This window comes from Oncorhynchus mykiss, chromosome 26 (assembly GCF_057628025.1).
Source record: "Oncorhynchus mykiss isolate SJ-2025 chromosome 26, ASM5762802v1, whole genome shotgun sequence".
NCBI classification, from domain to species: Eukaryota; Metazoa; Chordata; class Actinopteri; order Salmoniformes; family Salmonidae; genus Oncorhynchus; species Oncorhynchus mykiss.
In genome coordinates, this window is record NC_143047.1 from 22,750,485 (window position 1) to 22,773,377 (window position 22,893).

The 22,893-nt window shown below is 41.0% G+C and overlaps 1 long non-coding RNA gene across 1 annotated transcript; it reads left to right on the forward strand.

The window, feature by feature from the left end:
- The first annotated feature begins 33 nt into the window (after positions 1-33).
- Positions 34-20,652, forward strand: LOC149971427 (uncharacterized). Its single transcript, XR_016492286.1, has 5 exons — positions 34-364; positions 17,799-17,887; positions 18,015-18,111; positions 18,548-18,568; positions 20,430-20,652. It is a non-coding gene; the product is annotated as an uncharacterized LOC149971427 (long non-coding RNA).
- The last annotated feature ends 2,241 nt before the right edge of the window (positions 20,653-22,893 follow it).

Sequence of the window (22,893 nt, forward strand, 5' to 3'; positions counted from 1 at the left end):
AACGACCACATTGCGTAAGTGGATAGGTGGGGGCTCTCAGAGCGAGTTTTGCGCAAAAGAGAAAGGCGGCCATTGTTACTCCCGGTCCTAGTGAAAAGCCAACTGTCACAGTTGATATATTATCGAATAGATATTTGAAAAACACCCTGAGGATTGATTATAAAAACAGTTTGACATTTTTATGTGGACATTATGGATATAATTTGGAATTTGTCTGCGTTGTCGTGACCGCTCTTTCCGGTGGATTCCTGGGCACAACGCACCAAACGGAGGTATTTGGATATAAAAAATATCTTTATGGAACAAAAGGAACATTTGTTGTCTAACTGGGAGTCTCGTGAGTGAAAACATCCAAAGATCAAAGGTAAACTATTAATTTGATTGCTTTTCTGATTTTCGTGACAAAGTTACCTGATGCTAAGTGTACTTATTGTTTTGTCGAGCAATCGATAAACTTACAGAAACGCTTGTATTGCTTTCGCTGTAAAGCATAATTTCAAAATCTGAGACGACAGGTGGATTAACAAAAGGGTAAGCTGTGTTTTGCAATATTGCACTTGTGATTTCATGAATATGAATATTTTCTAGTAATATTATTTGACTGTGGCGCTATGCTATTCAGCGTTGCTGATGACAATTAGACCGGATCCGGGATGGGTGGTTTAGAAAGGTTAAAGGCAATGCTACAAAATTTCAAAATGAGTGTATGTCTGACGCACTGGAAATGTGATGAAAGTAATAAAAGCTGAAATAAATCATTCTTTCTACTCTTATTCTGACATTTCATTCTTAAAGTAGAGCGGTGATCTAACTGACCTAAGACAGATATTTTTTTCTAGGATTAAATGATAGGAATTGTGAAAAACTGAGTTTCAATGTATTTGGCTAAGGTGTACTTAAACTTCCGACTTCAACTGTATGTCAACATTTGTAAAATATTTCAGCTGAAATCATTGCATGTTAGAAGCACTGTGTGTTTGTAACTACTATAGTTCCACAGCCTTCTTTTGTATGTAAGATTTTTGTATGTATTTGATTTATTTCACCTGTATTTAACCAGGTAGGCAAGTTGAGAACAAGTTCTCATTTACAACTGCGACCTGGCCAAGATTAAGCAAAGCAGTTCGACACATACAACAACAGAGTTACACATGGAGTAAAACAAACATAGTCAATAATACAGTAGAAAAATAAGTCTATATACAGTGTGAGCAAATGAGGTAGGATAAGGGAGGTAAAGGCAATAAATAGGCCATGGTGGCGAAGTAAATACAATATAGCAATTAAAACACTGGAGTGGTAGATTTGACAGTAGATGAGTGTGCAAAGTAGAAATACTGGGGTGCAAAGGAGCTAAATAAATAAATAAATAAATAAATAAATAAATAAATAAATAACTGCATTAGGGGAAGAGGTAGTTGTTTGGGCTATTTATAGATGTGCTATGTACAGGTGCAGTGATCTGGGAGCTGCTCTGACAGCTGGTGCTTAAAGCTAGTGAGGGAGATCAGGGTCTTGTAGATGACCTGGAGCCAGTGGGTTTGGCGACGAGTATGAAACGAGGGCCAGCCGACGAGAGAATACAGGTCGCAGTGGTGGGTGGCATAAGGGGCTTTGGTAACAGAATGGATGGCACTGTGATAGACTACATCCAGTTTGCTGAGTAAAGTACTGGAAGCTATTTTGTAAATGACATCATCAAAGTCAAGGATCAGTAGGATAGTCAGTTTTACGAGAGTATGTTTGGAGGCGTGAGTGCAGGAGGCTTTGTTGAGAAATAGGAAGCCGATTCTAGGTTTAATTTTGGATTGGAGATGTTTAATAGTCTAGCCAGACATCTAGGGATTTGTAGTTGTCTACATAGTCAGAACACTCCAGAGTAGTGATACTATTCGGGCGGGCGGGTGAAAACGGTTGAAAAGCATGCATTTGGTTTTACTAGTGTTTAAGAGCAGTTGAGGCCATGGAAGGAGTGTTGTATGGCATTGAAGCTCATTTGGAGGTTAGTTAATACAGTGTCCAAAGAAGGGCCAGATGTATACACTGTCTTATCGATGGCGGTTATGATATCGTTTAGTACCTTGAGCGTGGCTGAGGTGCACCCGTGACAAGCTCGGAAACTGGATTGCACAGCGGAGAATGTACGATGGGATTCAAAGTGGTCAGTGATCTGTTTATTAACTTGGCTTACGAAGATTTTGGAAAGGCTGGGCAGGATGGATATAGGTATATAACAGGTTGGGTCTAGAGTGTCACCCCCTTTGAAGAGGGGGGATGACCACGGCAGCTTTCCAAACTTTGGGGATCTCGCACGATATGAAAAAGAGGTTGAACAGACTGGTAATAGGGGTTGCAACAATGGCGGCGGATAATTTTAGAAAGAGAGAGTCCAGATAGTCTAGCCCAGCTGATATGTAGGATTCCAGGTTTTGCAGATCTTTCAGAACATCTGCTATCTGGATTGGGGTGAAGGAGAAGCTAGGGAGGCTTGGACAAGTAGCTGCGGGGGGGTGTGGAGCTATTGGCCGGGGTTGGGGCAGCCAGGAGGAAAGCATGGCCAGCCGTAGAGAAATGGTTGTTGAAATTCTCGATTATCGTGGATTTAAATTGGTGGTGAAAGTGTTACCTAGCCTCAGTACAGTTGGCAGCTGGGAGGAGGTGCTCTTATTCTCCATGGACATTAGTGTCCCTAAACGTTTTGGAGTTAGAGCTACAGGATGAAAATTTCTGTTTGAAAAAACTAGTCTTTGCTTTCCTGACTGTATTGGTTCCTGACTTCCCTGAAAAGTTGCATATCGCGGGGACTATTCGATGCTAGTGTAGTCCACCACAGGATGTTTGATGTTTGTGCTGGTCGAGGGAGTCAGGTCTGGAGTGAACCAAGGGCTAGCTAGATCTGTTCTTAGTTCTACATTTTTTGAAAGGGGAATGATTATTTAAGATGGTGAGGAAATTACTTTTAACTTCTCTGCGCACAGAACCGATTAGCAGGATGAAATTCGACAACATACGGTGATCGCTACATAAATAGTCATATTAAACATTCCTGAAAATACAAGTGTCTCACATGTTTCAAAAGCCTAGAATCTTGCTAATCGAACTGCATTGTCAGATTTAAAAAAGGATTTACTGCGAAAGAATACGATGCGATTATCTGAGGATAGACCCCCATAAAAAACAACAATTTCAACCAACACAGGCGTAACAAAATCACAAACTGCAATAAAATAAATTGTTGACCTTTGACGATCTTCCTCTGTTTGCAATCCCAATGCTCATTGTTACACAATGAATGGTCTTTGTTTGATAAAATCCATTTTTATAGCCTAACACGAAACATTTTGTGAACGGCTTGTGTCGTGAATTCCGTCTCATTCAATTTGACGACACATTCGATGTAAATACACACGAAACGTGACTTTTCCAGTCATGTTTGGTTTCATTGCAATCAACTGGTTTGTTTGTAACACAACCAAACGTGATGAGTCATTTCGATAAAATGAGAAAAAAAATCCAGAAAATCACATTGTTAGATTTTTAATGAATTTGCAAATAAATTCATAAAAAATCCTACAATGTGATTTTCTGGATTTTTTTTCTCATTTTGTCTGTCATAGTTGGTGTACCTATGATGAAAATTACAGGCCTCTCTCATCTTAAGTGGGAGAACTTGCACAATTGGTGGCTGACTAAATACTTTTATGCCCCACTGTATATACTGTAACAGCCTTCAACAGTGAGAGACTTATTTCTGGAGAGAATAATTTTTTTAATTAGAAGCTCTGTTTGGGCATAGACCTGGAAAGTATGACAGAACTTTGCAGGCTCTCTCTGGAGTAGATGGCAACTCCTCCCCTTTTGGCAGTTCTATCGTGACGGAAAAAGTTGTGGTTGGGGATGGAAATCTCCCAATTTTTGTTGGTCTTCCTAAGCCAGGATTCAGACACAGCGAGGACATCAGGGTTGGTGGAGTGTGCTTACGCAGTGAGTAAAACAATTTAGGGAGGAGGCTTCTGATGTTAACATGCATGAAACCAAGGCTTTTTCAATTACAGTAGTCAACAAATGAGAGTGCCTGGGGATAAGCAGGGCCTGGGTTAACCTCCACATCACCCAAGGAACAGAGGAGGAGTAGGATGAGGGTACAGCTAAAGTCTATCAAAACTGGTTGTCTAGTGCATTGTGGAGATAGAATAATTCTGGGCGTGGTAGAAAAGAGTCAGGTCATAATGTACAGATAGGGGTATGTTGGGGTGCGGGTACAGTGGAGGTAAACCCAGGCACTGAGTGATAAGAGAGGCTGCATCTCTGGGTGAGGTCACTGCATGTGTGGGAGGTGGGACAAAGGAGGTATCTGAGGCATGTTGAGTGGGACTAGGGGCTCCGCAGTAAACTAAAAACAATGATAGCTATCCTAAACAACAGTGTAAAAGGCATATTGACATTTGAGAGAGACAAAGTGAAGCATAAAGCAATCACAGGTGTTGATTGGGAGAGCTAGCTAAGACAACAACACATAAGACAACAACAGCTAAGACAACAACAACAGGTAAAACGGTAATGAATGGGAAGAGAGGGTCGGTTAACTACACACAGGGCCTGAGTTTGAGACAGAAACAAAAAACTAAACTAAAATGGATTAATGAACAGTCCAGCAGGCATCAGCTATGTAGCCAAGTGATCATAGGGTCCAGTGAACAGCAATAGATGGAACGTTACTAGTCGTTACTATGCTAGCACGTGGGAGATATGGCGTTTAAAGTTAGCAGGCCGGGGTTAGTAGAAGCGTCTGCTCCGACGTCCGGCAAAGACCGGTTGAGGGCACTGCGGATGGATTTCTGTCGGCAGACCAGTCGTGGTGGTATGGCGGGGTGCCGTGTCAACAAAGGGTCCAGGCCAGATGGCGAAAGAGGTATTGTAGTTCTAGTAATTTTGTTTGCTAGCCGGGAGATGCATCTGGCTCGCGACTAAATGGTGCGAGCTTCGGGGGCAGGGGCATAAGCCACAATAGCCACTCGGTAGCAGCTAGCTAGCAGTGATGATCCGATGCAAAGGTCCAGAGCTTACGGCAAGGATCCGGTGGAGTAGTGGGTTCTAGCCGTTTTGGGGTAGAGTCCGGGAGGCATCAGCTGTGTAGCCGAGTGATCACTGAGTAGGCCGGGCTCAGAGCTAGCTTTGGGGCTGGGTCACTCGGTGGCAGCTAGCTAGCTGTGATGATCAGGAGTAATGGTCCAGGGCTTACGGCAGGAATCCGGCGTTGTAGTGGAGAAAACAGTCTGATAGTGGCAGGCTGGCAAGTATTATCCAGGCTATAAAATGGCTGGTGACTGTGCGGAAGGTAAAGGCCGCTAGCAGTGGCTGACAATGACTAAATAGCTAGTAGATAATTAACTCATTAGCTTCTGACGTCTAGCTTCTGATGGATCCGTATCACATTGGGTGAGGCTGGCTACCGGAAGCTATATTTCATTTAAAAATGGAAAGGAGATTAAATATACATTTTAAAATATACAAAAAAATTACAAAAAATACAAGTACATGAGAGAACAACAAACCACTGCTACGCCATCTTGGTTCATGTAATTTATCAACTTGTTTAACCGCCACACCATTCATTACCAGATTCAGCCTAGGTCTAGAACTTAAGGAATTATTTGTACCAAATACAATGCTCTTAGTTTTAGTGATGTTCAGGACCAGTTTTTACTGGACACCTATTCCAAAACAGACTGCAAATCTTTGGTAAGGGTTTCAGTGACTTCATTAGCTGTGGTTGCTGATGTGTATATGGTTGAATCATCAGCATACATGGACACACATGCTTTTTTTAATGCCAGTGGCAGGTCATTGGTAAAAAAAAATAGAAAAGAGTAGAGGGCCTAGAGAGCTGCCCTGCGGTACACCAGACTTTACATGTTAGAGACGCTTCCATTAGAGACGCTTCCATTAAAGAAAACCCTTTGAGTTCTATTAGATAGATAGCTCTGAATCTACTATATGGTTGAGGCTGAGAACCCATAGCACTTAAGTTTCAACAACAGGTTATGGTCAATAATATCAAAGGCTGCACTGAAATCTACCACCACAGCTCACTCAATCTTCTTATTATCAATTTCTTTCAACCAATCATCAGTCATTTGCATCAGTGTTGAGTGCATGTTGAGTGCCCTTCTCTATAAGCATGCTGAAAGTCTGTTGTTCATTTGTTTACAGAGAAATAGCATTGTATTTGGTCAAATACAAGCTAACAGCTGGCAGCAAGCTTATAGGTCTGCTGTTAGAACCAGTAATGTTCGCTTTACCACTCTTGGGTAGCGGAATTACTTTGGCTTCCCTCCAGGCCTGAGGACAAAGACTTTCCTCTAGGCTCAGATTAAAAATATGACAGATAGGAGTGGCTATAGAGTCAGCCACCATCCTCAGTAGCTTTCCATCTAAGTTGGCAATGCCAGGTTTGTCATTATTGATCGTTAACAATATTTTTTCCACCTCTCCCACACTAACTTTACAAAATTCAAACTTGCACTTCTTTTATTTCATTATTTGTTTTTTTTATGCATGAACATAATTGCTCACTGTTTGTCGTGGGCATTTCCTGCCTAAGTTTGCCCACTTTGCCAATGAAAATCATTAAAATAATTGGCAACAAATTATTTTGTGATTCGATGAAAGAATGTGTCTTCTGCCCATAATTTAACTTAAAGTACTACAAAGTTTTTTTTCAATCATTCTTTATATCACTGATCTTGGCTTCATAATAAAGTTTATTCTTCTTTTTGTTGTTTAGTCACATAATTTCTTAAATTTACAGTAAGTAAGCCAGTCAGATGTACAGCCAGACTTATTAGCCACTCCTCCTGCCCCATCTCTTTCAACCCCTCATCAATCCATGGAGCCTTAACAGTTCTAACAGCCAGTTAACAGGCAGTTTCTTAACAGGTGCATGTTTATCAATAATTGGAAGAAGCAATTTCATAAAATGTATCAAGTGCAGCGTCTGGATGCTCCTCATTAAATCACACCAGACCAACAAATATTTTTAACATCATCCACATAAGAGTCACAGCAAAATCTTTTGTATGATCTCTTATACACCATTTTAGCCCCAGCTGTTGGAACTTTGGCTTTCCTAGATATAGCCACAATATTGTGATCACTGCATCCAATGGGTACGGATATAGCTTTAGAACAAAGTTCTACAGCATTAGTAAATATGTGATCGATACATGTGGATGATCTTGTTCCTGTATTGTTTGTAAACACCCTGGTAGGTTGATTAATAACCTGAACCAGATTACAGGCACTGGTTACATTAAGAAGCTTCCTCTTGAGCGGACAGCTTGTTGAAAACCAGTCAATATTCAGGTTCCCAAGACCTCTCTGTTTACATCACATACAATATCAAGAATTTCACTTAAATTATTTAGATACTGACTGTTAACACTTGGTGGCCTATAGCAACACCCCAAATGAAAAGGCTTTAGGTGTGCCAAGTGAATCTGCAACCACAACACTTCAAAAACACTTGACATAAGATTCTCTAAACATTACAGGGATATGGCTCTGAATATATACAGCAACTCCTCCCCCATAAGCATTCTATAAATGTTATATCCTTGTATTGCTACTGTATCAATTAATTATTTAAGTGAGTCTCAGAAATGGCTAATATATGAATGTTTACTGATGTTGGCAAGTTATTGATTTCATGAACCTTATTTCTAAGGCTACATATATTAATATGGGCTATTTTCAGCCCTTTCCTGCGCAGCTTATCTGAGATAGACATAATATTGAAAAGGGCAGACAAAGCAAGAAAAAAAAATGTACATTCAGCAGTCCATTAATCAATTGGTGTGTGTGTGTGCTGCGGGGTTGAGGCTACGGACCCATAGAGTTGGCTCTCTCATCCCTTCCAGGCTTCTGGGAGGGAGGGTGGACAAAGAGCATAGCAGATGTACGCAATATCCCCACGCACTCTGACAGCTTTCATGGCTGGGATCAGTTCTTTTCTCCTCTGGCGCACAGCTTCAGGATAGTCCTCGTTGAGGAAGATATACGTTCCTTTCAAGTTCTTGGCTCTTTCCAGATCAGCTACCTTGTCCTTGAACCTCAGGAACTTGACCACTATCGGCCTGGGCCTATCACCTGGGCTGGTGGTGGGTTTTCCAGTCCTATGGGCTCGCACCACCTCAAACTTCCTGTGGTCCATCTTGAATTTCTCAAAGATCATTTCCCTCACTGTCCACAGACTCAATCCAGATCTCAGGTGGAGATTCTGCATTTCTGTCCACAACCATGTTGTTTTGCCTTGATTGTCCCTCAAGATAGTCTGATTTATCTGTTATTGTTATCATGGATTCACACACAGAACCGCTCTACAGATTGCTGTCATCTTGCTATTCTCCTGTTTCAACTCGTCGAGCTGACCCTGGGAGAACTGCAAACTGTTCTTCAGGTCCTGGACCTTTCTGGTCAGGTTGTCCATTCTTTTATTAGTAGAATCCATGAGTATTTGGACAAAACAGTTGAAACCATTTTCTTGTTGTTGTAACAACTGCTTATAGGTCTCTTTTTGTTTGTTTAAAAGATCCTTCACATGTGACATAGAGACACCACTGGCACTGTCCTCAACAGTACTCCCACCAGCTTTGATCTTTGTCATGGTAGCTAGCAGCTAGCTGTTACTCCTCGCAGTTCCAGACAGGGCAGGTCACGGGGAAAATTCAAAACAAACAGCAGGGATCTAGACAGCCACAAACCAGGGACAATCCGCGATCCCAGCCACAATGGCTAACTGCATCATGGTTGCAGCTCAAACTCAAGTTTGAGCTGCAATATATACACCATTGTATATGTAGTGTATCATAATTATGTTCCCTTTCTCTGATGTGTTGTCCTACATCATGCACACTCACCTCCATATGTATTTGGAGAGTGAAGAAAAAAAAAATATTTGGCTCTATACTCCAGCATTTTGAATTGGAGATCAAATATTTAATACAAGATGAAAATACAGAATGTTACCTTCTATTTGACTATTTTCATTCATACTGTATCGGTTTTACCATTTTGAAACAAAAGCAGTGTATGTATTAAGTCCCCCCATTTGAAGAAGTCATAAATACGTGGACAAATTAACATAGTGCATTACAGTAGTCAAAAGTTTAGTATTTGGTCCCATATTCCTAGCAAGTAATGACTACATCAAGCTTGGGACTCTAAAAAACATTGGATGTATGTGCAGTTTATTTTGGTTGTGTTTTTAATCAGGTATTAAGGTAAGATCCAAGTGCAGACTGGGTGAAGTAACAATGTTTATTGTAACAGGAGCAGGCAAACGACAGGTCAGTGCAGGCAGGGGTTGATAATCCAGAGAAGGAGAAAAGGTACAGGATGGCAGACATTCTCAGGGACAGGCAGAGTGGTCAGGCGTGCGGGTACAGGGTCAGGACAGGCAAGGTTCAAAATCCAGGAGGACGAGAAAAAGGCAGGTTGGGAAAAGACAGGAGCTTACAGGACAAACACTGCTGGAGACAAGCACAAGGACAGGTGAAACATATCAGGGCGTGACTGTACAGCTGTTGTATTTGGCGCACATGACAAATAAACTTTGATTTACTCTGGGTCTCAAGTCTGCGTACACTTTCAGCTGGAGACAGCCTGGCCCTGCCGAGATGCATCGGCTTGGGAAGAAGTGAATCGGCAGTCTCAGGAGGCTCTTGGAGGGACTCGGGTAAGCTCGGATCCTCTCGGGGACGTAGACGCCGGGGACATCCAAGTTCATCAGCTGCAAGGTGGGATCCCTGAGTGAGTGATTGGGACGACAATCGGACCTCTTCTCCCTCTTACGTTCCCGTAGCCGACAATCGATCCGGATGGTTAAAGCGATGAGTGAGTCGAGATCCGTCGGTAGTTCTCAGGCTGCCAGCTTATCTTTTACTGTATCTCCTCCGATAATCCGTGCAGGAACGTGTCGAACAGCGCTTCTGGGTTCCAGGTACCCTCCACTGCTAGCGTGCGGAACTCCACTTCATAGTCTACCACACTGAGGGTGTCCAGCAGATGCTGGAGTAACTTCCGGGCAGCATCTCTCCCGGACACCAGAGCCTAAATCTTTTCACCTCTGCCATGAATACCTCCAGACTGAGGCAGACGGTGGATTGTTGCTCCCACACCTCCGTGGCCCAGGTGAGTGCCCTCCCGGACATCAGTGTAATAATGTATGCCATCTTTGACCGGTCCGAGGGGGACGAAGAAAGCTACAGCTCGAAAACGAGGGAGCACTGGGAGAGAAAGGCCCGGCAGGTTCTAGAATCTCCATCGTAGCACTCCGGGGGAGGTAAGCGGGGTTCCCAGGAAACCGTAGTGATGGCGCTACTACCAGCCGGGTTACAGAGGGGCTGGGAGGTTACCATCGTGGTAGGCTGCCTAATAGGCAACCCACGGAATTGCTCCCGCAATGCGTCCAAGGCTAGGTCGGGACGTTCGGCCACAGCCTGGAACCCTTCTATCAGACCGCGAAGCAACTCTTCGTGCCTAACAATGGTGGCACCTTGGGAGGAGATGGCGTTGTGGCGCTGGTCCAAGTCTGCTGGGTCAGTCATGGCCAGTTTGTACTATCAGGAATCAATGTAAGACCCAAGTACAGACTGTGTGAAGTAACAATGTTTATTGTAACAACCGGGTAGGCCAACGGCAGGTCAAGGCAGGCAGGGGTCGATAATCCAGAGTAGGAGCAAAGGTACAGGATGGCAGGCAGGGTCAGGCAGAGTTCAGTAATCCAGAGGTGGAGCAATGGTACAGGATGGCAGACAGGCAAGGGTCAAAAACCAGGAGGACGAGAAAAAGAGAGGTTGGGAAAAGACAGGCACTGACAGGACAAACGCTGGTAAGCTTGACAAAGATGAACTGGCACAGACCGACAGAAAACACAGGTATAGGATACATGGGGAAGATGGGTGACACCTGGAAGGGGTGAATCCAAGCACAAGTGAAACAGATCAGGGCTTGACAGTTTGGGGTTATGTTTTGCCAAGTAGCAAATGGATGGTGAATGAGGACTGGCGTATTTGTATGTATACTTAATTTATCTTTATAAGTGAGAAAATAAGATTTCTGAACACTTGATTACTCATGATGCCATGATAAAGAAAAATAATGAATGAATCATGAATAATGAGTGAGAAGGTTGCAGAAGCTACAACAGTGGAGGTTAGCATCCTTGGGGGGGTGTTTGATCTTTGTGCCTCTGAACTATCTCACTCATCATTACTCACGAATCATTAATGATTATCCATAATCACGGTTGGGACGGCCAATTGTCCAAACAAATAATGACTTAAGGAGGGATGAACTCACCCAGGTTTGCCTGGGATTTTCTGCTGCTCATTAAGAAAAATGACACTTGCATCTTGGGGGTGTGGCTTAATGTGAGTGTGTTATGTTCGCTATATCCGTTCCTGGCAGATGTTCTTTGTCCCTCTTTACCCACCATAGCAACATAGCAATTTGGGCCTCAAAATTATCTGAATAAATCTAAGATAAATCAAGAAATCTGTAATAAAAATGTTGCCGTTTTGCCAAAGAGGCCTTAGCTAGATGTAAAATTGCTAAACTAAGGCGTTGTGATTGAAAGAGCAGCATTTCTGAAGTTAGGAAAACGTGCATGAAAACTAGTCAAACATACATTATCAAGTCAGCTGCTGCTGTGCTTAGCTGAACAAATTAGTGGTCAAAAGTTGAGAATTACACAAATATTAATTTCCAAAGTTTGCTGCTTCAGTGTATTTAGATATTTTTGTCAGATGCTACTATGGAATACTGAAGTAGAATTACAAGCATTTCATAAGTGTCAACGGCTTTTGACAATTACATGAAGTTTGTCACGTTCTGAACATAGTTCTTTTGTGTTTTCCTTGTTTTAGTGTTGGTCAGGACGTGAGCTGGGTGGGCATTCTACGTTTTGTGTGTCTAGGTTGTTTTTCCTGTGTTCGGCCTAGTATGGTTCACAGTGAAACCCAGACTACCTAAGTATGATTCTCAATCAGAGACAACTAACGACACCTGCCTCTGATTGAGAATCATACTTAAGTAGTCTGGGTTTCACTGTGTTTGTGGGTGGTTGTTTCCGTGGTTTACACTACACGGTACTGTTTTCGGTTTTCGTTATTCACGGTACGTTTATTGTTTTGTATAGTGTTCAGTTTATGTGTTTAATAAACAACCATGCACAGATGCACTCACACCTGCCTGCTGCCATTCCTGAGCAAGCTCTGTACTACTGGTGCCCCGATCCCACAGCTGAATCAACTTTAGGAGATGGTCCTTGCGCTTGCTGGACTTTCTTGGGCACCCTGAAGCCTTCTTCACAACTTCAAGCTCTTCTTGAAGTTCTTGATGATCCGATAAATGGTTGATTTAGGTGAAATGTTACTGGCAGCAATATCCTTGCCTGTGAAGCACTTTTTGTGCAAAGCAATGACGACGGCACGTGTTTCCTTGCAGGTAACCATGATTGACAGAGGAAGAACAATGATTCCAAGCACCACCCTCCTTTTGAAGCTTCCAGTCTGTATTTGGAACTCAATCAGCATGACAGAGTGATCTCCAGCCTTGTCCTCGTCAACACTCATACCTGTGTTAACGAGAGAATCACTGACATGATGTCAGCTGGTCCTTTTGTGGCAGGGCTGAAATGCAGTGGAAATGTTTTTTGGGGATTCAGTTCATTTGCATGGTAAAGAAGGACTTTGCAATTAGTTGCAATTCATCGGATCACTCTTCATAACATTCTGGAGTATATGCAAATTGCCATCATACAAACTGAGGCAGCAGACTTTGAAAATTAATTCTCATTCTCAAAACTTTTGGCCACGACTGTAGACTTCTGAGAACAAGCCTACAACATCAGATTCAGCAAGCTTTCAAATTATCATAAATTAAAAACCATGAAGGAAGCTGTTTATCAGTGTCCAAAATTACTAGAGCTAGGGAAGAACAGGCAAGTTATGTCAGCTAAATAATTTTATCATGTCACTGATGAGTGGCTACATGCTTTTCTTGTGCTGGAGTAGAGCGATAGTGATAAAGTTTTAAAAACAAAACACTATCTATTACTGGAGTGTGCGTCTCTCTGGCAGTGTTTCTTAGCGAATCAGGCTACAAAACAGGTCACGGCGAGACACAAGATTCTCACGAATGGGTTGAAAAATGTTGAATATTGATAAGAGGTGCATCGTCTTGATTCAAATTTTGCCCAAAACAGTTTCAGACTCGAGTGATTGATACAGTTGAAGTCGGATGTTTACATACACTTAGGTTGGAATCATTAAAACTCGTTTTTCAACCACTCCATACAATTCTTGTTAATTAATAAACTACAGTTTTGGCAAGTCGGTTAGGACATCTACTTTGTGCATGACACAAGTATTTTTCCAACAATTGTTTACATACATATTATTTCACTGTATCACAAAATTCCAGTGGGTCAGAAGTTAACATATACTAAGTTGACTGTGCCTTTCAACAACAAAATTCCAGAAAATTATGTCATGGCTTTAGAAGCTTCTGATAGGCTAACTGAGTCAATTGGAGGTGTACCTGTGGATGTTTTTCAAGGCCTACCTTCACACTCAGTGACTCTTTGCTTGACGTCATGGGAAAATCATAAGAAATCAGTCGAGACCTCAGAAAATAAATTGTAGACTTCCACAAGTCTGGTTCATCCTTGGGAGCAATTTCCAAACGCCTGAAGGTACCATGTTCATCTGTACAAACAATAGTACGCAAGTATGTACACCATGGGACCACGCAGCCATCATACCGCTCAGGAAGGACACACGACTTGTGCGAAAAGTGCAAATCAATCCCAGAACAAGAACAAAATACCTTGTGAAGATGCTGGAGGAAACAGGTACAAAAGTATCTATATCCACAGTAAAACAAGTCCTATAATTGTCATAACCGGAAAGGCCGCTCAGCAAGGAAGAAGCCACTGCTCCAAAACCACCATTAAAAAAATCCAGACTACGGTTTGCAACAGGACATGGGGACAACGATCGTACTTTTTTGGAGAAATGTCCTCTGGTCTGATGAAACAAAAATATAACTGTTTGGACATAATTACCATAATCATGTTTGGAGGAGAAAGGGGGAGGCTTGCAAGCCGAAGAACACCATCCCAACCGTGAAGCACGGGGGTGCATCATGTGGTGGGGGTGCTTTGCTGCAGGAGGGACTAGTGTACTTCACAAAATATATGGCATCATGAGGGAGAAAAATGATGTGGATATATTGAAGCAACATCTCAAGACATCAGTCAGGAACTTAAAGCTTGGTGGCAAATGGGTCTTCCCGTTGACCCAAAGTATACTTCCAAAGTTGTGGCAAAATGGCTTAAGGACAACAAAGTCAAGGTATTGTGGCCATCACAAAGCCCTGACCTGAATCCTACACAAAATTTGTGGGCAAAACTGAAAAAGCATGTGCGAGGACAGAGGCCTACAAACCTGACTCAGTTACAGCTGCTCAACCTCTCTTTCATATCGCCTGAGATCCCCAAGGATTGGAAAGCTGCCGCAGTCATCCCCCTCTTCAAAGGGGGAGACACCCTGGACCCAAACTGTTACAGACCTATATCCATCCTGCCCTGCCTATCTAAGGTCTTCGAAAGCCAAGTCAACAAACAGGTCACTGACCATCTCGAATCCCACTGTACCTTCTCCGCTGTGCAATCTGGTTTCCGAGCCGGTCACGGGTGCACCTCAGCCACGCTCAAGGTACTAAACGATATCATAACCGCCATCGATAAAAGACAGTACTGTGCAGCCGTCTTCACCGACCTTGCCAAGGCTTTCGACTCTGTCAATCACCATATTCTTATCGGCAGACTCAGTAGCCTCGGTTTTTCGGATGACTGCCTTGCCTGGTTCACCAACTACTTTGCAGACAGAGTTCAGTGTGTCAAATCGGAGGGCATGCTGTCCGGTCCTCTGGCAGTCTCTATGGGGGTACCACAGGGTTCAATCCTCGGGCCGACTCTTTTCTCTGTATATATCAATGATGTTGCTCTTGCTGCGGGTGATTCCCTGATCCACCTCTACGCAGACGACACCATTCTATATACTTCCGGCCCGTCCTTGGACACTGTGCTATCTAACCTCCAAACGAGCTTCAATGCCATTACAACACTCCTTCCGTGGCCTCCAACTGCTCTTAAACGCTAGTAAAACCAAATGCATGCTTTTCAACCGTTCGCTGCCTGCACCCGCACGCCTGACCGAATTTTTTTTTTACAAAAATAAAATAAAATGAATAAAAAAAATAAATAAAAAAAAATTGCTGAAGTTGGAGACTTTTATCTCCCTCACCAACTTCAAACATCTGCTATCTGAGCAGTTAACCGATCGCTGCAGCTGTACATAGTCTATCGGTAAATAGCCCACCCATTTTTACCTACCTCATCCCCATACTGTTTATTTATTTACTTTTCTGCTCTTTTGCACACCAATATCTACCTGTACATGACCATCTGATCATTCATCACTCCAGTGTTATTAACCTGTAAAATTGTAATTATTCGCCTACCTCCTCATGAATTTTGCACACAATGTATATAGACTCCCCTTTTTTTTCTACTGTGTTATTGACTTGTTAATTGTTTACTTACTCCATGTGTAACTTTGTGTTGTCTGTTCACACTGCTATGCTTTATCTTGGCCAGGTCGCAGTTGCAAATGAGAACTTGTTCTCAACTATCCTACCTGGTTAAATAAAAGGTGGGGAAAAAGAAAAAAAAAAGGAATGGGACAAAATTTAACCCAAGTTAAACAATTTAAAGGCAATGCTACCAAATACTAATTGAGTGTATGTAAACTTCTGACCCACTGGGAATATGATAAAAGAAATAAAAGCTGAAATAAATAATTCTCTGCTATTATTCTGACATTTCACATTCTTAAAATGAAGTGGTGATTCTAACTGACCTAAGACATGGAATTTTTCCTAGGATTAAATGTCAGGAATTTTGAAAAACTGAGTTTAAATGTATTTGCCTAAGGTGTATGTAAACTTCCAACTTCAACTGTATATCAAATACATCATCAGTAAGTGGCCACTTAATACAGGGCTTAGGGGTCAAGTGTTCTTTCAACATAACATTGGTGATGTGTTGTCTTATGTAAACATGTCCGAGGCGCTGCATATTGGGCAGGTCTGTCTCACTGTCTAGGTTGATTCTGCTGCTACGATTGGATAGAGTGCAATCAGCACAGCTGTTTCTCTGTGCATGACAATTCTCACTAGGCGTTACCATCCCGTGTTAGTGGAAATGTGGTCATGACTGGGCATGATTTGAAATCAAAACCCAACCTGCAAATTTCCAAGGATGTAGGAATGTCAGAGTTTCTCTAAATCTCGCAAATCACAATTTTGGAAGACACTTACTTTATGACCAAAATGATGCAATTTACACTTTGTAGTACATTTTGAAAGCTCCTAGTTCCCAGTTGAGAATTAACCTTGAATAACCCTGCAAGTCAGAATTATACACTGATACATTTCATTACTGCACCATTTCTATTAGCTAGCTATCTAGTCAAACATGTTTTAAACGAGCAAAAACAAGAATCATCCTGTAGTTTAAACCTTCATCCCCCTCCCTGCCCCTCCCTCTTTTGCTTCTTCCTGGCTCTCGTGTGTGTGTGTGTGTGTGTGTGTGCACGCACTCTTACTGGCAAATGCAGTTCAAAGATGAGAGCTATTCCTTCTCCTTATCAGAGTTTTATTAGGCTGTGAAGCACTTTACTTTATTGCTGAGTAAAAACTGTAATAGCTAGCTAGTGATATTATTGTCATACCAGTGGCATAGCTGTTAAACACCCCTTTAGTAGTCATTGTAGGATAATATACCAACAGAACAGTTTACAATATATTGCCATGCCATAGCTTTTTGCTTTTTTCCCCACAGATCAACATGTGTTGTTCCGCTGTTACACAAGGTATGTCATGTAACAGTTGGGTTTTTGCATAGCTGATGTTAAAACATAAAATACTTTTTAAGAGTTGATATTCCAAAACTCTATACATGTGATTCCCAATGTCGAGCTAAATACAACATACCAACACGTCCCATCAACCGCCAGTCTAGCTGTTACAAAATGCCGCAATATCAGTGGTCAAAATTATGACATTAACTGATCAAAACTATCACTTCTAAAACTAGAACATAGACTCTTAACATTAGACATAAATTATGGATGGTTAACATTAGGAGTAAAGGGCATGAAGCTTTTGGGATTAACGCCGAAAATAACGTCTGAGGTTTACACTGGCTTACAAGATCTTATACGTTTTGTTCTATTAATTAATATCAGTCACTTAACATGACCAGTATGATACCTTTATGTGCTTTATTGGCTTTGTTTGGTTACATACTGTAAATGCTTTTAATTATATATATATATATATATATATATATATATATATATATATATATATATATATATATATATATATATATATATATATATATATATATATATATATATATATATATATATATATTTTTTTTTTTTTTTTTTTAATTATGAAGATTCTCATATAACTAAGATCTCCTAAACCTGTATCTACCACAGACCATATGTTTGGCATTTATCCAAAACCCCTACAAAAAAGCCATTCATTTCCCCATAGGCTTTTTCAAAAGAACCATGGCAGATTTAGTGCCTACAAAAATAAGCAATTACTATCTCTCAATAGTAGTGTTGTATTAACTGTTCTGTGTGTGTATGAACCAGTGATGATTCGCTCACTCCCTACAATATGTCAGCTGACCAGGAGATGAGCTAAGCCGCTCCGCCTCGCTACCTCCGAGACTGCCTGGAGGGTAAGATACAGTATATAGGTCTCTCCATGGGTGGGAGATGGACATTTAACCTTATCAACACTCTTCATTTTATTGACTTGTTGAATGATTGATCCATTCATCCTTCTATCCCTCCATCTCTCCCCAGCCATACTTTCCTCTGAGGACCCAGTGAGGGTGGAGCTCAATCAAGTCTGTGAGCTGTTGAGGCACTGGTTAGGAAGAACACTTCTACAGCCAGAGAGGTGAGAGGTCACACATGGTTTAGGGTAAATATCTATATCCCCATAGTGGTTCATCACAAAAGCAAAAGGGAATATGTTCCATCACCTATGTTCATTTACATTTGTCCACCGATATTCATGTAATTTCACATTTGTTCTCTGTTATTATGAAAGTAATGTGTGTAGAATGTACTCCCCCTCTTTACATTGCTTATCCATATTCAGTGGTCCGATAGCATCCAGACTATGTCAAATTCCGAACACAATGCCGATACTGACAGATCTAAACCTAATACGAGCACAATGTGACTTTCTTGCATCCAGACCTAATGCAGCTTGGAGTGATCGGATGGCCGAGGTCACATTTAAGTGCTGGGTGCAACCGAGGCCATAGATGCTCCATATCCATTATTTGGAGTGTTTTACATAACTAAACATGTTTCTTTTTGTGTTGTAGGGGCAGTCAAGAAATGGAACGGTAAGTCCACAGAACATGACATACACAGAACTGTGGGAGACAAGCCGAGGGTGGTGTTTAGTACCCCACCACCACATGCCTTCAGTAGGCTGGAAAAGTGGGATTGATCTGTTTGTCCTTGTTTTTTTCAGTTTTCAGTAGTTCAATCTTTTGATGTAGGGATTTTTTATGTTGTTTTTCATTTAACCTTTATTTAACTAGGCAAGTCAATTATTAAAGAACAAATTCTTATTTACAATGACGGCCTACTAGAAGGCAAAAGGCCTCCTGCGGGGATGGGGGATTTAAAAATATATATATATAAAAATATAGGACAAAACACACATGACAAGAGAGACACCACAACACTACATAAAGAGAGAACTAAGACAACATAGCACGGCAGCAACATATGACACGTGTTGATTTTTTTATTTAATCGCACCCCTCTCAGAACAGCCTCAATTAGTAGGGGCATGGACTCTACAAGGTGTTGAAAGCGTCCCACAGGGATGCTGGCCCATGTTGACTCCAATGCTTCCTACGGTTGTGTCAAGTTGGCTGGATGTCCTTTGGGTGTGGTGGACCATTCTTGATACACACGGGAAACTGTTGAGTGTGAACAACCCAGAAGCAATGCAGTTCTTGACACAAACTGCTGTGCCTGGCACCTACTACTACATACCCTGTTCAAAGGCACTTACATTTTTTGTCTTGCCCATTCACCCTCTGAAAGCACACATACACAACCCATGTCACAATTGTCTCAAGGCTCAAAGCTTTTTTTTAACCTGTCTCCCCCATCTACACTGATTGAAGTGGATTAACAAGTGAGATAAAGGGACCATAGCTTTCACCTGGATTCACCTGGTCAGGTCTGGAAAAAGCAGATGTTGTTAATGTTTTGTTCTCAGTGAATATACCAGGCCCTGCAATAGATTGGTGTCCTGTCCAGGGGGTGTACTTGTACATCAAGCTGCTTTACACTACAGAAACAGGAGATAGGCTCCTGCCATATGAGCTGTTCCGGCTCGCACAAGCCAATGCACATGCAAGGCTACTTACTTTACCCTGCACTATTTTGACATAGTGGAAGATACATAATGAATTCACTGTTTTTCATAACAAAATGGACCAAGATGTGTTGCTTTTGCATATATTTGTTCATTGGTTTTGCAAGAGTCAGTTCATTGGCTTCATTGGTTTTAAAATATGTTGATGCCATTGATTAAAAGAGTAAGAATAGGATGCAATGTCCGACTCAAAATATAAGCTTGTTTTACTCCATTGTTTGTAAATAATATAAATTCTCATTTGGTTGCATAAATAATGATGATTACTAAATTTTACCTGAAGTGGAAATATGAAATAACAAAACCAAATGGAAACCCCTTTGTTAATATGTAGTGGCAATAATATGTAGTGGCAATCTTCAGTAATGGAATAAAGACAATTAGCACTTGAATGTTGTGAAGAAATACTGTGTGTAAATACTGGAGTGATGTATAATTGTTAATAAAATTGTTCATAGGCTGGAAGTAGATTGAAGTTAAGTTGTTTTCAAGTCGTAAAAAAACCTGAATGTAAACGGATGTGTTTATAAATTTGTTTTTACAATGACCTTTCAACTTTCACTTTCTACCAAAACTGAACATAGATTGGACGTGTGGCACGTCATTTAATGCCCAGCCATTTTTTTCTGTTACTGCAAATTATTGCTAGTTTGAGCACCAGAGGGCATCTTTGAGAAGCATTTTATGGAATTCTGTATTGGCATTACCAGAGAATTTTAAACCTTTTTTTGTTATAACATAGTGTATGGGATTGAGTTTAAGAAATTTGGCTTAATTCATTTGATTAATATTATGGTGTTTCTATTCAGAGAAAAACGAAAAACGAAACCCTCAGTGTTTCCGGCAGGATGGAATGGAAAATATGGCGATGTACAACATGACCGTCAGGAGTAGGCTACAGGATTGGAGGATTATAAATTGTTTGCCTTCATTAGACAACTTTGTTCCAATATTTCTGTAAATCAGTGATATTTATTTCCATAGTAATTCATTATGGATCCATAACTAAATCAACATCTGCATTTTGAAAGAGTATTTTTGATCATTATTTTATTAACAAAATGTGTTTATTTGTTAAGGCTACTGTGCAGTCTACAATACATACTGTAGTAAACATGGGAAAGTGCCTAATTCCTTACATAAGGGCCATGTCTGTACTACAGAATGCAGGGCACGCGGGAGACTGGTGTTATTTCATAGTTATTATTCTACAATGTAGAAAATAGTACAAATATAGAAATCCTGGAATGAGTAGGTGTGTCCAAACTTTTGACTGATAACGTTACTGGTCAGGGTGTGACTAGGGTGGGTACTCTAATCTTTTGTATGTCTATGGTTTTTGTATATCTACAGTTTTTGTAGGTCTAGGGGTTTTTGTATATCTATGTTGGCCTGATATGGTTCCCAATCAGAGACAGCTGTTTATCGTTGTCTCTGATTGGGGATCATATTTAGGCAGGCCTTTTTCCCACTTTCTGGTGTGGGATCTTGACTATGTGTAGTTGCCTTTCAGCACTATATTGTTTAGCTTCACATTTCAGGTATTATTTTGTTCGGTGTTCATTCTTTTAAACTCTCTGGGATATGTGGGATGGTAGCGTCCCACCTCGCCAACAGCCAGTGAATGTGCAGGGCAGAGCCTGTGGCAATCTGCCAGACACCTGGCTCAAACAGCACTTATGAGCCCCCACTTCACAGTAGAATCCTCAAACAAAGTTCTAAAGACTGTTGACATCTAGTGGAAGCTTAAGGAAGTGCAACATAACCAATATCCCACTGTAGGTAGAATAGGGGCTGAGTTTTAAAAAATACAAGCCTCAGATTTCCCACTTCCTGGTTGGATTTTTCTCAGGTGTTTGCCTGCCATATGAGTTATGTTATACTCACAGACATCATTCAAACAGTTTTAGAAACTTCAGAGTGTTTTCTATCCAATACTACTAACACTATGCATCTACTTGCATCTGGGACAGAGTAGCAGGCAGTTTACTCTGGGCACCTTATTAATCCAAGCTACTCAATACTGCCTCCCTGTCACCAATAAGTTTTATTAAGAGAATGTACGCATACCACGCTGTGCCTTGGAAGTTGTGTAGAACACCTCTAGATAAAAACGTAATATTCAATATCGGCAAGTTAGACTAAATAGTAGCACTACACAATCTGATGGGTGATAACCTTCAATCTGGAAAATAACACAAAACAAATATTAAGACGAGAAACATTTATCGACAAATATTATGAAAACAAGCAACACCCAAACATGACGGAGAGTAAGACAGGGGACCCGATTTCTAAACTAAAATGTTACTCTTCTACAGACACAGACGATTTAATAGTTTCACCACCGGCAATGGTAAAGGTCGAAACTGATCTGTTAAAATCAACAAATGACAAACTGGGTATACTTGAATTAGTCAGTAAAGATATAAAATAGTTGAAGGCAAGTCTCGAGATGCGTGAAGGAAAATGTTGTGACATTGGAGAAGGAAACAAGCGAAAAGGGACAGTCAATAAGATTGAAACCGAAGTGAATGAACTTAAAAAGGAGAACACCGTTCTGAGAGAAGCTTTACTTGACATACAGACTAGATCCATGAGAGAGAATCTGGTACTTACAGGTATCCAAGAGAAAGAAGGAGAAGTTCCTGAATCTGTAGTTAGAGTTCCTCCTTACAGCGCTTCAGATTCCATGCAAGCTATCGTCAAAATCCAACTTGAACGTATACACCGCTTCGGACAGAGAGGGCAAAGGTATGAACACCCAATCGTTGGCAAATTTGCTTCCTTTAAAGATAAAATGGTTAAAAGCCTGGGTATAAGACTTGCTGGGACCAAAATTGGCATGAATGATCAGTTCCCGAAGGAAATTGCAGAACGGCGTAAAGTTCTGTATCCAATTTTCAAAGAAAATAGATTAAAAGGGAAACGATTAGCTCTCGTCGTCGATAAACTATTTATTGATAACCAGTTGCTCAGAGACAGACTACTCCATGGTTATTTTAAAAATTATAAAGTTCTCATTGACTAGGAAAATAATTAAACACAATTTTAGCCCGGTTATGGATTGTAACAATACAATAAAAAAAATGCTTTTTTATACATCTTCAAATATAACTAATTGGAACACACAAGCACTAATTCAACATGGTGAAGATAACTCAGTAAGCATATGTATGGATGGTGTGGTGTGTGTTTATTTTTTATTTCATTTGTTATGTTTGGGAAAGTGTAGCGTTGAGTGAGAAATTAAATGGTTGCATATCCCAGAAC